We start from the raw sequence: 13671 nt of genomic DNA, 5'->3' as shown, positions 1-13671 counted from the left end.
TTTTGACTTATAGTTAGTATCTAGTTATAATAGATTAAGTAAAAACTGACGAACTCGGTAAATCATCAGTTATGTTATGAATTTAATTTTAATAATATGTAACATTAAATTGTTATGAAAAACAACGAGAAAAGAATGACATTTATTGCACTCAAATACATATTAGGAATCGAAAGTAGTATTTCAATGCTGTAGTACAAAAACTTTTATTTCATACTTTTAATATTATTCAAGAGTTTCCAACTAACAAGTGTAATTGCGTCCATGACGCTGGCTGTGGTACGAAACTAGAAGTCGCATAAACAATACCCGCGAAAAGTTTTCTTAAAGGCAAAGTTGAGCGCTATGTGCAATTTGTTAAGTTGGCGAGTTCATACATCACTGTAACAAGGATAAACATGTAATTATTTTACTGTTAATATTTTTAATAGTTAAGTAATACATTTTTAAATTACAAATTTCTGTGAAGCTATGGCTTTCATTTATACCAATAATACAGTATCATGAGCAAGGAATAATAATAATTAACGTCTCATTCAACGGCCCTTACTACATTTTACTCCTGTGTTGGAGATGTGGAAACACACACAATACATAAGTACAAACATTTGTATGGCCTATACGAATGTATATTATGTCTGTCATGTGCGAGGTTCGACCGCCGGTGTAACAGCCATTAACCAGTGCTGTGACCGTTGCGCTAACGCGTCATCAATATAAGTAAGGACTCCAAATAAAGTTTGAAATATTGACCTCAGATGCTTGATTTTTAAGATAGACTTTCATAAGAAAATTAATTAATCACCAGACTAGCCAATTGGCGCATTCCTAAAGACATCGTTTTATGTTTCGATGGTTATGAGTTCGATCCTCACCCTGAGGCTAGGTACACCTAATATGCATTCATGTGTGTATTATTTATACACTGTACATTATAAATGTACTTAAACGTTAAAGTAATAAAGGCGTCTAGTGGTTAAGTAGTAAGTTATAGTAATCACTTATAATAATCAACAGAGTTTATGGCGATGCTAATTGTTTGCCTCTCATGGCTACTAGCTGTATCACTATGTGCTTAGTTATGTTTGTTGATATTCGGCATTATTATTTGATAATATATATTTCAATTATTTAATGATTATGACACAAATGTATGATATATATTTTAAAAAAATTAATGTCCTGAATAAAAAATTTTCTTGTGAAAGGATAATCAGCATGTTTGCTGATGGTATCCTTGTTACGTTGTTACGTAAAAATAATAGAACAATATAGGAAGAAGTTGTTTTACAATTTTATAACAATTTAATTAAGTTTAGTGCTAGAGTTTATATATCGCGTTGGCAGCTCTAGTCAAGATTTACTATTATAAATGTGGTTCTCGGAGGGATGGCCTGTATCCTTCTAGATCCATTCGGCACGATTCCAAGCCTCAGCCACAGTCTCATTTTAATCGTGATTCGAATGTACTCAAAATTTAATTGTGGCACGTTATATTACTACTGTATTGTATAAACATAGAGAATTGAGACAGTTACGTAGTGTATGTACGTAAATGTTTATACATTATAATGTATATACCATAGGTATGTAAATTTAATATTCGAAGTTTCATTCTAGAATAATTAGTAATATGTGTGTATGTGTGTAAAACGTGTATGTTTATGTGTATATATTAATTACTTATGTTTATTTTCATTAATATCTGACAGTGTATTGATACATACCTAATATGTAAAAATAAGTATTACGCAGATCCCAAAGAGTTAAGCGTAGGAAAGTATTAGTGTTTGAGGGTTTCGACAAAACGCAGGAAGCTCTTGTATTCGATTCAAACTGCCGGATTTAGATTTAATCACGATATAGAATGTTTTGCACCATTTGAGGGTGATTTTGGGGAGATAGAATTATCTTACTTTACTATTACGTCTATTTGATAGCACGAAACTGAGTATGTTTTAGACAGTCGTATATGTTATACAATTATTACATTTATACTCGTATACCCGAGGAATTGCTATCGGCAATGTCTCGGTTGTCAGTATGAACAAATTTTTCAATTGTGAACAATTTACATACTTATATACAGAGCTGGGCACCGTTAATCAAATGGTTAGCTTCGTTAATCGCTATTCCGCTAATACAAAAATTAGTTTCGTTAAACGTTAAAACGCTACATTTTAGAAGATTTAACGCAAGTTAAAGTTAATCGTTAATCGTTAACATATGACTAAAAAAGCATTATATTAATTGCTGATTATTTAATACCGATAAAGAATGAAGTGTAAAAGCAAATTTTTTAATTTCCTTAATGGAAGTTCTCCCTAGTATGTAAAATATTATTGTAAGCTCTAGTTAAAGAAATAAACTTTATTTTATTTTTTATTTATTAATTATTTTTATAAAACAATAAAATACAGAATGCAAATTTAATTAAATCAATTGATTGATTTAACTAAATTTGCATTCTATATTTGCAGTTGAACGTCTTTTTTCAACTAAATTTAGCTGTCCGGCACTATGTGCATGTTCCCTTTCATGAACATCAACATATTAAAATTTTTATCAGAAAGAGATGCTCTTTTCGGTGCTAAAATATCTTTTCCCGTTGAAAAAAGACGTTCAACTGCTGCGCTTGAAGGTATTGCCGTGTTATATTTGATAAAAAGATTAATCAAAATCTGGTCTCCAAAGAATGCAGCGTCGTCAAGTGAGTCCTTGGATGGTGTACCTAACCACATTTTGACTATGCTTTGAGCTTTTGTCTTCAAAGAGTTCTGCCTCGTTGGCCTTTCTTTGCACTGGGTAGTCACCGACTTAAAAAAGTCTTCCTCGTTATCACTACTCCCTCCATTACTTCCTCCGCCACTAACACTGTCCTTGGAGTTTTCCTAAAAATTATTCAGAAAAATAAACAATTATTCCATACAAAATTCCGCCCTACAGAGCAGTTTCTTGGCGGATTAATTCAGAAAAAAAAAATTACCTTCTTGTCGTAAAGCCTCTTCTACTTTACGGCTTTTTTTTACGGCATTCACCCTACCGCTTTCGTAAGTTTCAAGCCAAATTAATCTAAATTTTGGGTGAAACCCAGCAAGTTGGCAATGCTCGTCATTGAGCAGTGGGCCAAACCTTTTTTCAATGCCATTGATTAAGGCATTGGCTAAGGCTGTGCAGTGTATAAGCCCCTTGGTCTTGGTGTGTTTTAATTTAAGAATTGTTGCTGCTATTGTCGGCAGTAGCGACCCGAGATAGGCTTGGGCTTCTCCTTGGATTCGATCCAGGGCATACAGTGCAGTTTTCCCGCTCGCACGCGCCACACCTAAGCTATATTTGTTTCACTCACACCGCAGCACGCGCTCCGCGCTGCAAGTGCCGGCGTACTCGACCAAACTTGTCGAAACCTGTTTTTCCCGCCGCGCGCGGTGCGTACTTCCATTGGGTTAACTGTTAACGGGTCCGTTAACCATTTTATAAGTTAGCTTAAAAGCTAATCCGTTACTCGAAGTGTTAACTTCGTTAATTAACTGTTAACGGATTAACGAGTTAATGCCCAGCTCTGCTTATATAAACTTTGTCCCTAGCTCCTCTCTTTAACACATATTATCATTCATTACACAAATTGCTTATATATGTTATAATTATTGCACGTACATACATCACACACCTTAAGCGATAGGAGGTAATTTCTACATTATTATTGTTTCTCATTGCTTTGGTTTTTGTAATTTTTTTACTGTACTTTTTAAAACATATGAGGAACCGTGAGGAGGGTGCTGACAGCTGAAGTACAGGTACTCTTAGCTTGGCTGCAGATGTTTAACCACTATGTCATATATTCATATCAACCATTATTTATAATAAAAGATTTGTTGTGCTAATTTTATTTATGATAATAAAGAATTATTTTTATTTTATTATAATTTGTTTTGTGAGATGAATCAATTCTCTAGGAAGTCTAGGATAATGAACTTTCAAATATTCTTTCTCAGCAGCTAAGTGTGTTGTGTAAAGCTTTGTTAGTGTAAACATTTTTATAAGTAGAATGAGAAAATTACTTTCTACTTTTTCTATACCTACTTATAAATAAAAATGATTCGCTGAAATATATGTATGCGCATAACTTTCGGAAGACTGCGCCAAATTGGTTCATTCTTTTTTGTGTTCTTAGTAGAAGGTTTGTATTAAAAAAAAAAGATATATTTTGGACAAAAGAAATAAATAAATATGTATATTGTATATGGCGGTACGATCATTGCCGGGTAAGCAAATAATACAACAAATTATATTTTTAACTTATACAATCTATTTTAATCCTGCCGAATAATAGTTTTGTATTCCCATTTACACAAGGGCGTTTAATTTTCAAGGAGTTAGTTCCCGGGTACGGTATGTCTATCTATCTCTATAGTTAGATAGATAGACGTTTTTTCACATCTGTGTTTTCTAAACAAAAGTTAAATTAGAAACTCACTACTTGTGTTTAATAATAAAAAAAAAATATATATTATAATTAGTAACAGAAAATTGAAATGTTTAAACATTTTATTCTTTGTTAATGGGATTTTGATATTAGAAATCAAAACACTTGGTGAAGCAGCGCTAAATACGTCAAAAAAATTGAATTCCACGACATCCCTACTGGTAACAGAAGGACTTGTTCATTTTTTGTACAGAAAATTGGAATGGTGAATCAAAGGAGAAATGGTGCCAGCAATCTTACCATCTTTACATGCGAACATGATTTACCCATTGAAATACAATATACATAAGTAGTATATAATGTAGATTCAAGTTCCGTTAAATAATACAAAATTACCTGATGTTATACTTTTATATTAGTAAAATTGTAAAGATCAATAAACGCATAACATTAGATCATTTTGTATTCATCTTACTCTGTGCGTTTTTAAAAATCAGCACGTTTACGTTAGCAGTTTTAATAAGACGTAGGTAGGTATATCGTATAGAAAAGGGATTTACAGAAGACATTACGCCTGTGGTAGAGAAAAAGATAGAAATATGTTTTTCACTAAATTTTATTTAATTAGAAAAAATGGCGGTTCGATTTAATAAAGAAATATTTCGTTTAGTAGGGTAGAGTTATGCTAACGAGCTGGTATTATGTTGCTCCCTCGTGTCACTGTGTGAAGGTTTTGCACTCTCGACCGAGTTATGGCAAGGGTTGACGGTTGTTTTAGAAAATCATGTGCTTGTCGGAAAAGCTGTCAGTACGGGCGCGCTCGGTGGCGCGTTTACACGTGCGTTAGGGAGTCTCGCCGAATGTTACCCTGAGTCTTTTTCGTTTTTATACTTCGTTGAACAGTAACAAGGGTGCGAACTTGTTTTGATCTCGAACAAAAGTGACATGTTATAAGCCGAAATATTTATTTATAGGGAGTTCATAAATAATTAATGGATTATTATGTAAATCTGATATTTGGAATGACTAAAATAAGTAAGTAAATTTCATTTTTTTCTAGTAGCCTACAGTTATTACTATTTCAATTTTGCAATTTTTTTATACATGTAAAAAATTCTATTTTCCTTACACAGTACACTGACGGTTTTATAATGAGAACTAGGTGAACCCTTACTCAAAAAAATAATTAAATTAAATATTAACAGAAAACTAGTTTATATAGATGCAAATTTTTGTGCGAAGAATCACTCTTTACCACGTATTTTTGTTGAGGTTTTACTTTTGTAGAAATATAGTTGTAATTCCTAATTTGTAAAATAATAGCTTCATTGTATGAATTGTAAATACCTATATTATTATTTTTTTATTACAAATTTGAAAAAAAAAATACAAAAAAAATGTAAAGGAGTAATATTATAGTGGTTTAGGCCAAAAACGTTATGAAATACAAACGTACAGACATTGACAATTAAAATATTTATAGCCGTGCAATATGAAAGTTTTCACCTTATAAATCTTCTAACATACATAATTATGTGGCGTTCTAATTACAAACGTTTGATGTATAATTAATAAAGATTTTATCGTTCAGTCTAGATCGAAATCTTTGTTAATAAAGGAGAAAATTCGAAAGAATTGAATTACAGTTTTAGTAACAACAAACAAATGCAGTTGCTCGGCTATTTGAGCTTCGCACTTAAGACAAATATTTGACAAACATGTATACAGTTTTAGTTTCAAATTCTTCAAACTTCTTGCAGCAATTAAGTACGAGACATATTGTAGTTTCGTTTAAATAAACGAATTTTAACTAAGTGAAAAGACAAAGATAAACGATATAGACGAAGGTTTAATTTGAAATTGCTGAAGCATTTAATTTTTGTAACATTTATATTTAATATATTTTGATAGCATTGGGCAAGTGCTGATCACAGTTCGCTAAATATTTACATTGGTAATATGCAATTAGGGAAAATTCATTACTACTGCACAAACATTTGTTTCGATGAATTTTCAACAATCGCACTATCCAGTTTTCTATACACATTATACAAGCGTTTATTAATTGTTTCGAGTGCTCAGCTCATATTCCACTACCACATTCGAAGTCATACAGTTAGACCATTGACTTCTTGTTGATCTTTTTTAGACAGTTTTGATATTCTGGTATTTTTTCATTTCACTTCAGACAATCGCAGTCCACTGCTGGACAAAGGCCTCCCCAAGTTCGCGTCAAACATCCCAGTTTTTTGCAATCCTCATCCAGCCACTACCGGCTACCTACTAATTTTACGTAGGTCGTCGGTCCAGCGGACCCTAGGGCGGCCATCACTGCGCTTGCCAACACACGGTCTCCACTCCAGGACACGTCTTCTCCAGCGGCAATTGGTCCTGCGACGCAGGTGACCAGCCTACTGCCACTTCAATTTGCTAATTCTGTGGGCTATGTCGGTTACTTTCGTTCTCTCGCGGATAGTTTCATTTCTTATCCTATCTTTGAGAGAGACCCCAAGCATAGCCCGTTCCATTGCACGTTGAGCGACTTTAAACTTGTGGACTAGATGCCTCGTCAGTGTCCACGTTTCGGCACCGTATGTTAAAACTGACAGCACGCATTGCTCGAAGAATTTTGTGTTCAAGCACTGTGGAATCTTCGAAGTAAAGACTCGTCGAAGCCTGCCAAACGCCATCCAGCCTAACTGAGTCCTCCTATCAGCTTCCTTCTCGAAGTCGTTCCTCAATTTTTTTTCAAACATTCTGGTAATGTTTGCTGATAATTCTAGATCAATATTTTAATCCTTCGAAAAATGCTCTGTTAAGTAAACTAATTTAATTATTTATACATATTTATCTTCATCTAACGTGAGAGTTGGCTCGGTGGTTTTCAATACTTCAGAGAGGCTCGGTCCTCGCTTAAAACAAACGTTTTTACTGAATGTATAGATGTTAGGCTTTCTGTTATGTGCCTGACCACCAAACCAGATTTCTCATCCCTGGGATCGTTGAGTTTAACATTAACAAACATTTAACCGTAATTGCATTTATTCACTTTAGTTAGATAATCGGAATGAAATCAATGTTTCCTTCAACAACTTTTAAAAAATCTTAACAATGATCTATTACCATGAAAATATTTTTACCAACCTATATTATATACAATACCTATGTAGAATACTGTATAGCCATAAGAAATAAATATAAAATTACTTTATTTAGATATTTTGGTTAATAATTAAAATTTTATACTTTTAAGAAATATCATTATGAAAAAAAATGAGAGGTTAGAATGTTCAGTCCGTCAAACCTTAGAATAATAATATTATTATTGAATTATGAAGATTATGTTTCGTAGCGACGTGAGGATCGAATGGGAGTTTGGCAACGGACGCAATACGCAATTAGAGAGGGCGTCTGCCCATCAACATTTACATTTTAATTTAAATTTTACACTGATGAAATTTAAGATAAATTCGGCCGCATATTTGACTCAATAATTTCAAAGCTTCGTGTAAGTTTAGGGATAGTGTGTTTTGCTTTAAATTTTACGATGGTCTCTATCATAATTTTGCTTTCTAATATATTTATTTTGACTGATTTAATTTACAAAAGACTTTTTATTTGTAACGTTTTAATTTATGATTTAGAATATTGGAGCCATCGATATCGACTTTTTTTTAATTTATATAATGTTTTTAAAAAGGTGGAATATCTTTAAAAGATACACAACTAAGTTTTTTATTTGAATAAGCAACTCGAACATCAAGCGTTTCGTGCATCAATCACTAATTTAAAAAAAAAATCGAAGCTTACACTGATGCATAAAATATTTTTTTTTATTTTGAATAGGTACATAAGTACATTTGATGCACGCAGTCAAAGCTATTGCTTTCTACGCTAGTCTCCATCAATATCGACGTTGAAACATGAACGTAACACTTCAATTCGTTAGTCAGTAAAAAGAAAATAATAGGAAATGCGGATTGGAGCAGAGAATGGTTCTCATAGTGGAATAACAAAAGGAAAGCAATGGGATATCGTTTGATGTCGTGGAGTGCAGCGCGGGCCGTAGCGATCATCTAGATCGCTACAGGCTTTGTTTTGATTGCTAAATTCTTTTTATATTATTTTATACTAGCAAATTTGTCAATTACTTTAAATGAAAATATAGAATATTTCATTCTTAATGTCAGTTAAACAATAATATTATCTTATATAAATAAAAATGAATGTTGCTAAGCGCGTAACTCGAGAATGGTCCAACCAATTCGGCTAATTTATTTTTTGTATGTTCCTTAAGGCCCACGAAAGGTATTAATACAAAAAAAATATATATATATATAAAAAAATCTATAGAAATAAAATTTTGATAACTTTTGATAGAACGAGGTCTATCCGGGCAGCTGGTAAAAGAATAAAAGAGAAAACAAAGCAGAATATTATATATGAGAAATATAGTTTTATTTTATAATTTTTTAATTATTTGCAATAAGTTTATGAATCATATTTTTATGATCTACTCATCATGAAAACATTTTTTAACTCTCAAAGCATTATTAAATTACGTTACTTACAAGATATTTTTTTCTGTAATATTTTAAATATTTTTTTTTATTTTTCGAAAAAACATTTAAATCTTTTTACTTACCTATATGAATTCTAATATCTAAAAATTTTATACGATACGAGATCATCTATCATCATCTAGAATGAAATATCTTTGAAATTCTGGAATGATCTATAATATGAATAATAATAATTATTTTTGGTCTTTTTAACTGACACTAAAACATATCTGAATAAAATACCTGATAGCGTTCGTTACTCATAGTATACCTATACTCATATATTCACCAATTCGCAGTGGAGCAGCGTGGTGGATTAAGCTTCAAACCTCCTAGATGGAGAAAAAGGCCAATGCCCAGCGTGGGATATTAAGGACTGAATCGTATCGTATATAAATATTTTGTTATTATTTACATGTAGTATATTATTTAGATTACAAACGAATTGGATGAAGATGAAATCGTTTGAGGAAAATTCTCTGACTAACTACGCCCTTTGGAGTACTATAATTATCCCTCGATATATGAGAAAAGTGTTCAGTACGTCTACCTATCATCTTTATTTAGTTTTAATTTAAAATTCGTATAACTGCATAATACCAAATATATGAAAATTTAAAAAATCTATTGCCTATAAAATTGATATTTCTGAAAACATATAATATAACTAACAAATAAAAAATTAAAAAGCTAGATAAAATACACTCGAACTAACTGTAGAAGAGCCAAAGTCGTATAATTGTTGTCTTGATTTGGGTTTGTGTATGCCAAAATCGATATAAACAATTTGTGGTCAAACATAAAATGTGAGTAAAAGCGTAGTCATTGAGGGTTGTGATCCCTTCGTGAATATTAAGTTTGGCCATTAGGGCTCCCGGTAATTTGAAAGCGTTTAGAGTGGTTGCTGCGTTGAATTCATTACATGAACCCACGCTAAGTTGCCATTGATAAGACCATTTCTTGTATAATGAATAACTGTCAGAGAAATAACAAATTAATGTTCAATACATTTATTTATCCTATCTTAATAATAATAAGTATGGTTCCATTTTAGTGAAATAAAGAGAAAAAAAAATACAAACAAAGGAAATTTAAATATCTAATTGCTAATACTTACGCTATCTGTATTCCTAAAAATAAGCATAAGCAGACAGATTAAGATTGAGACATTATTATTATATTTATATAATATATATTATATTATATTATATATATATTTTGTAATTTAAATAGGACTAAATGACATGCAGCGTTTTTGAATGAAAAAAAAACATCGAAATCCTTCCACCCAGTAAATAGTTATGAGGTGTGTTATGTAATGTACTTAGCGACAACATAAAAAGTACTCGTCAGATCTCGATCTAATTTATTTTGGTGTTAACCAAATGACATGCAGCTTTTTTGAATGAAAAAAAAAATCATCGAAATCCTTCCACCCAGTAAGAAGTTATGAGGTGTGTTATGTAATGTACTTAGCGACAACATAAAAAGTACTCGTCAGATCTCGATCTAATTTATTTTGGTGTTAACCAAATGACATGCAGCTTTTTTGAATGAAAAAAAAAATCATCGAAATCCTTCCACCCAGTAAAAAGTTATGAGATGTGTTATGTAATGTACTTAGCGACAACATAAAAAGTACTCGTCAGACCTCGATCTAATTTATTTTGGTGTTAATCAAATGATATGCAGCTTTTTTGAATGAAAAAAAAAATCATCGAAATCCTTCCACCCAGTAAAAAGTTATGAGATGTGTTATGTAATGTACTTAGCGACAACATAAAAAGTACTCGTCAGGTCTCGATCTAATTTAAATAGGACCAAATGACATGCAGCTTTTTTGAATGAAAAAGAAAATCATTGAAATTCTTCCACCCAGTAAAAAGTTATGAGGTGTGTTATGTAATGTACTTAGCGACAACATAAAAAGTACTCGTCAGATCTCGATCTAATTTATTTTGGTGCTAATCAATTGACATGCAGCTTTTTTAAATGAAGAAAAATCATCGAAATCGGTCCACCCAGTCAAAAGTTGAGGTAACACACATATAAATGAATAAAAAATACATTCGAATTGAGAAACGTCTTTCGTTTGAAGTTGGTTAAAATATATAAAGAATATAATACTTATAACTATTCATATTTATAATTGTGTTTGCAGGCAAACGAAGAAAAACCGACTTCAATTATATCGACAAGTAATACAACGTAGGTAGACGAAAAATAGTCAAGTAAATACGCATTATCAAAGATTACTCCAAAAGTTGTAATCAGATCTCGATGAAATTTAAATGTGACCACGTGATAAACATCGGCTTTCGATTAAATTAAAAATCATCAAAATCGGTACACCCAGTAAAAAGTTATGCGGATTTTCGAGAGTTTCTCTCGATTTCTCTGGGATCCTATCATCAGATCCTGGTTTCATTATCACGGTACCAAACTAGGAACATTTCCTTTCCAACAAAAAAGAATTATAAAAATCGGTTCATAAACGATGGAGTTATCCTCGAACATACATTAAAAATATATATATACACGGTCGAATTGAGTAACCTCCTCCTTTTTTTGAAGTCGGTTAAAATACATAAAAACGGAAATAAAAACTATATTAAAAATAAAAAATAAAAATTAACTACAAATCAATCATATTTATAATTAATCTGTGATTGTTTGTTAATAGTTGCTCGACTCAATATCGAGACAGTTAAATATATAGGTATTTTAATTTTTGGAGGGTTATGATCTACAATAACATTTGATTTGGTATTATTCGAAATGGTAATGACAAGTATAGCAAGTATAGCTTTATGACGACTATCTGTGGTAATATTATAAAGCTGAAAAGTTTGTTTGAACGCGCTAATCTCAGGTCCTCACACAGGCACAGAATAAACCTGTCCGATTTGAACAATTCTTTCAGTATTAGATAGCCCATTTATCGAGGAAGGCTGCAAGTAGGCTATTTTTTACAAGTTAACGCGTGTGAAACCGCCGGGCACAGCTAGTTGCTAATACATCTACGTTTTCATTAAACGAATAATAAAAATAATTCTTTAATAAAGGTCTGGAAGTAGAATGTTCCAAGCACCTACTCACTTGTAAATATTCATCAGACAGTAAAGTTCACGTCAATTACCTTGAATATTATATTTTAAAAAAATATTTGTATATACCTTTGATTTTTTACCACATTAAAAAATATACAATACTAGCTATAGCCGTGCGAATAATTCGCATTAAATAAGTAGGTATAATAATTATCACTTTACAAAATTACAAAAAAGTACTTATACGCGAGTTGATTTGAAATTTAACAAAAAAATTAGCAACCGTTAATCTTTTTGACATTGTTTTAAAATTAAAGCCGTCATATATTAATATATTAATATGTATGATATTTTAAGAAAACGTGGGAGGGAGATGCAACACATACTGCACCAATTGCCATTACACTAGAACGCCTGTCTCTAAAACAATGTTTCTAAATAAGTGTTTATAAGCCTGAATCAAGGTTTAATTGTTATTGTTTTGTCTGACCAATATCTTACACGTTTATCTCAAACGCTTACGTACGTATTACAAACGAAATTGAAGCAACCTAGAACGTGAGATAACAACACAATATTTCGTGTCACGTTACACGTGACGTTATTTTCATCAATAATTGGAATGAGATGTCGTGAGGCTGATAAAATGGACGTTCGTATCGGAAATGACAACTAACAAGCGAACTTAATGATCATTGGATACTGGTCGACGAAACTCAAAAGGCAAACGAGTGAAGCTGAACAAAGAAACTTTTTCTTTGTCTCTTATGTATTTTTCTTGATTCGGACGTATCGTATATACGCATGTGCACGCTATAGGAAGTTTATATTGTTGTACCGTTATAACATAGCAATTTCAATACATACATGATACAACATATTAATAGCATAAAATTGAATTAAACTTGACCGCAATGAAAAAGGGTCGGTTTGAAAGTCTTCAATATTTTCAAAAGTACCTGACCTAGCTTTGTGAAATAAAGACTAAATCACTACATAGTATAAAACAAAGTTGCTCCCCGCTGTTTGTATTTTTAGATCTTTGAAACTACGCAACGGATTTTGATGCGGTTTTCTTTAGTAAATAGATGTTAGCATTTTAATTTGTAATTCTGACAATTATTAAAATATTTGATTTTGGTTGATATTACTCTTATTGTTTATTCGCTTAATACCGGAACAGTACAAAGATGGTGACGCCACCTACCGAATGCTTAATACCTATTAATTTACGATTAGTCAGTCACTATTTTTGTTATCTGTTTTGCAGTGTAGTTTAACAATAAATACTGATATCATTTAAATGTTCTAATTCTGATTATTATTTGTTAAAGTACCGGAAGAGCATAAAGATAGAGACACCATCTTCTGAATAGATAATACTAATTTTCTGATTGGTCAGTCGCCATCTTTGTCATGTATTGGCGATATGGTTGTACTATAAATACGATAATTTGTAAATGAAGAACATTGATGTATAAAAAAACCCTATAAAAAAGCTGTTTTTTATACATCAATGATGAAGAAGCAGTTATTGTTTAATTATTGTGCGGCTAGAGTTGCTGCACGATAAGTGGCGTATAAGTGATTAGTGTGATAAGGTATTCAATGTAGTTAAAAGTGTGTATTGTGAATG

At 31.7% G+C, this 13671-nt stretch overlaps 1 pseudogene; it reads right to left on the bottom strand.

Moving 5' to 3' along the window:
- Positions 1-2504: 2504 nt before the first annotated feature.
- Positions 2505-7179, bottom strand: LOC123657245 (annotated as a pseudogene).
- Between the last annotated feature and the right edge of the window lie 6492 nt (positions 7180-13671).

The sequence above is a fragment of the Melitaea cinxia genome, chromosome 10 (assembly GCF_905220565.1).
Source record: "Melitaea cinxia chromosome 10, ilMelCinx1.1, whole genome shotgun sequence".
Taxonomy (NCBI): Eukaryota; Metazoa; Arthropoda; class Insecta; order Lepidoptera; family Nymphalidae; genus Melitaea; species Melitaea cinxia.
This window is presented reverse-complemented; position numbering and strand designations above follow the sequence as displayed.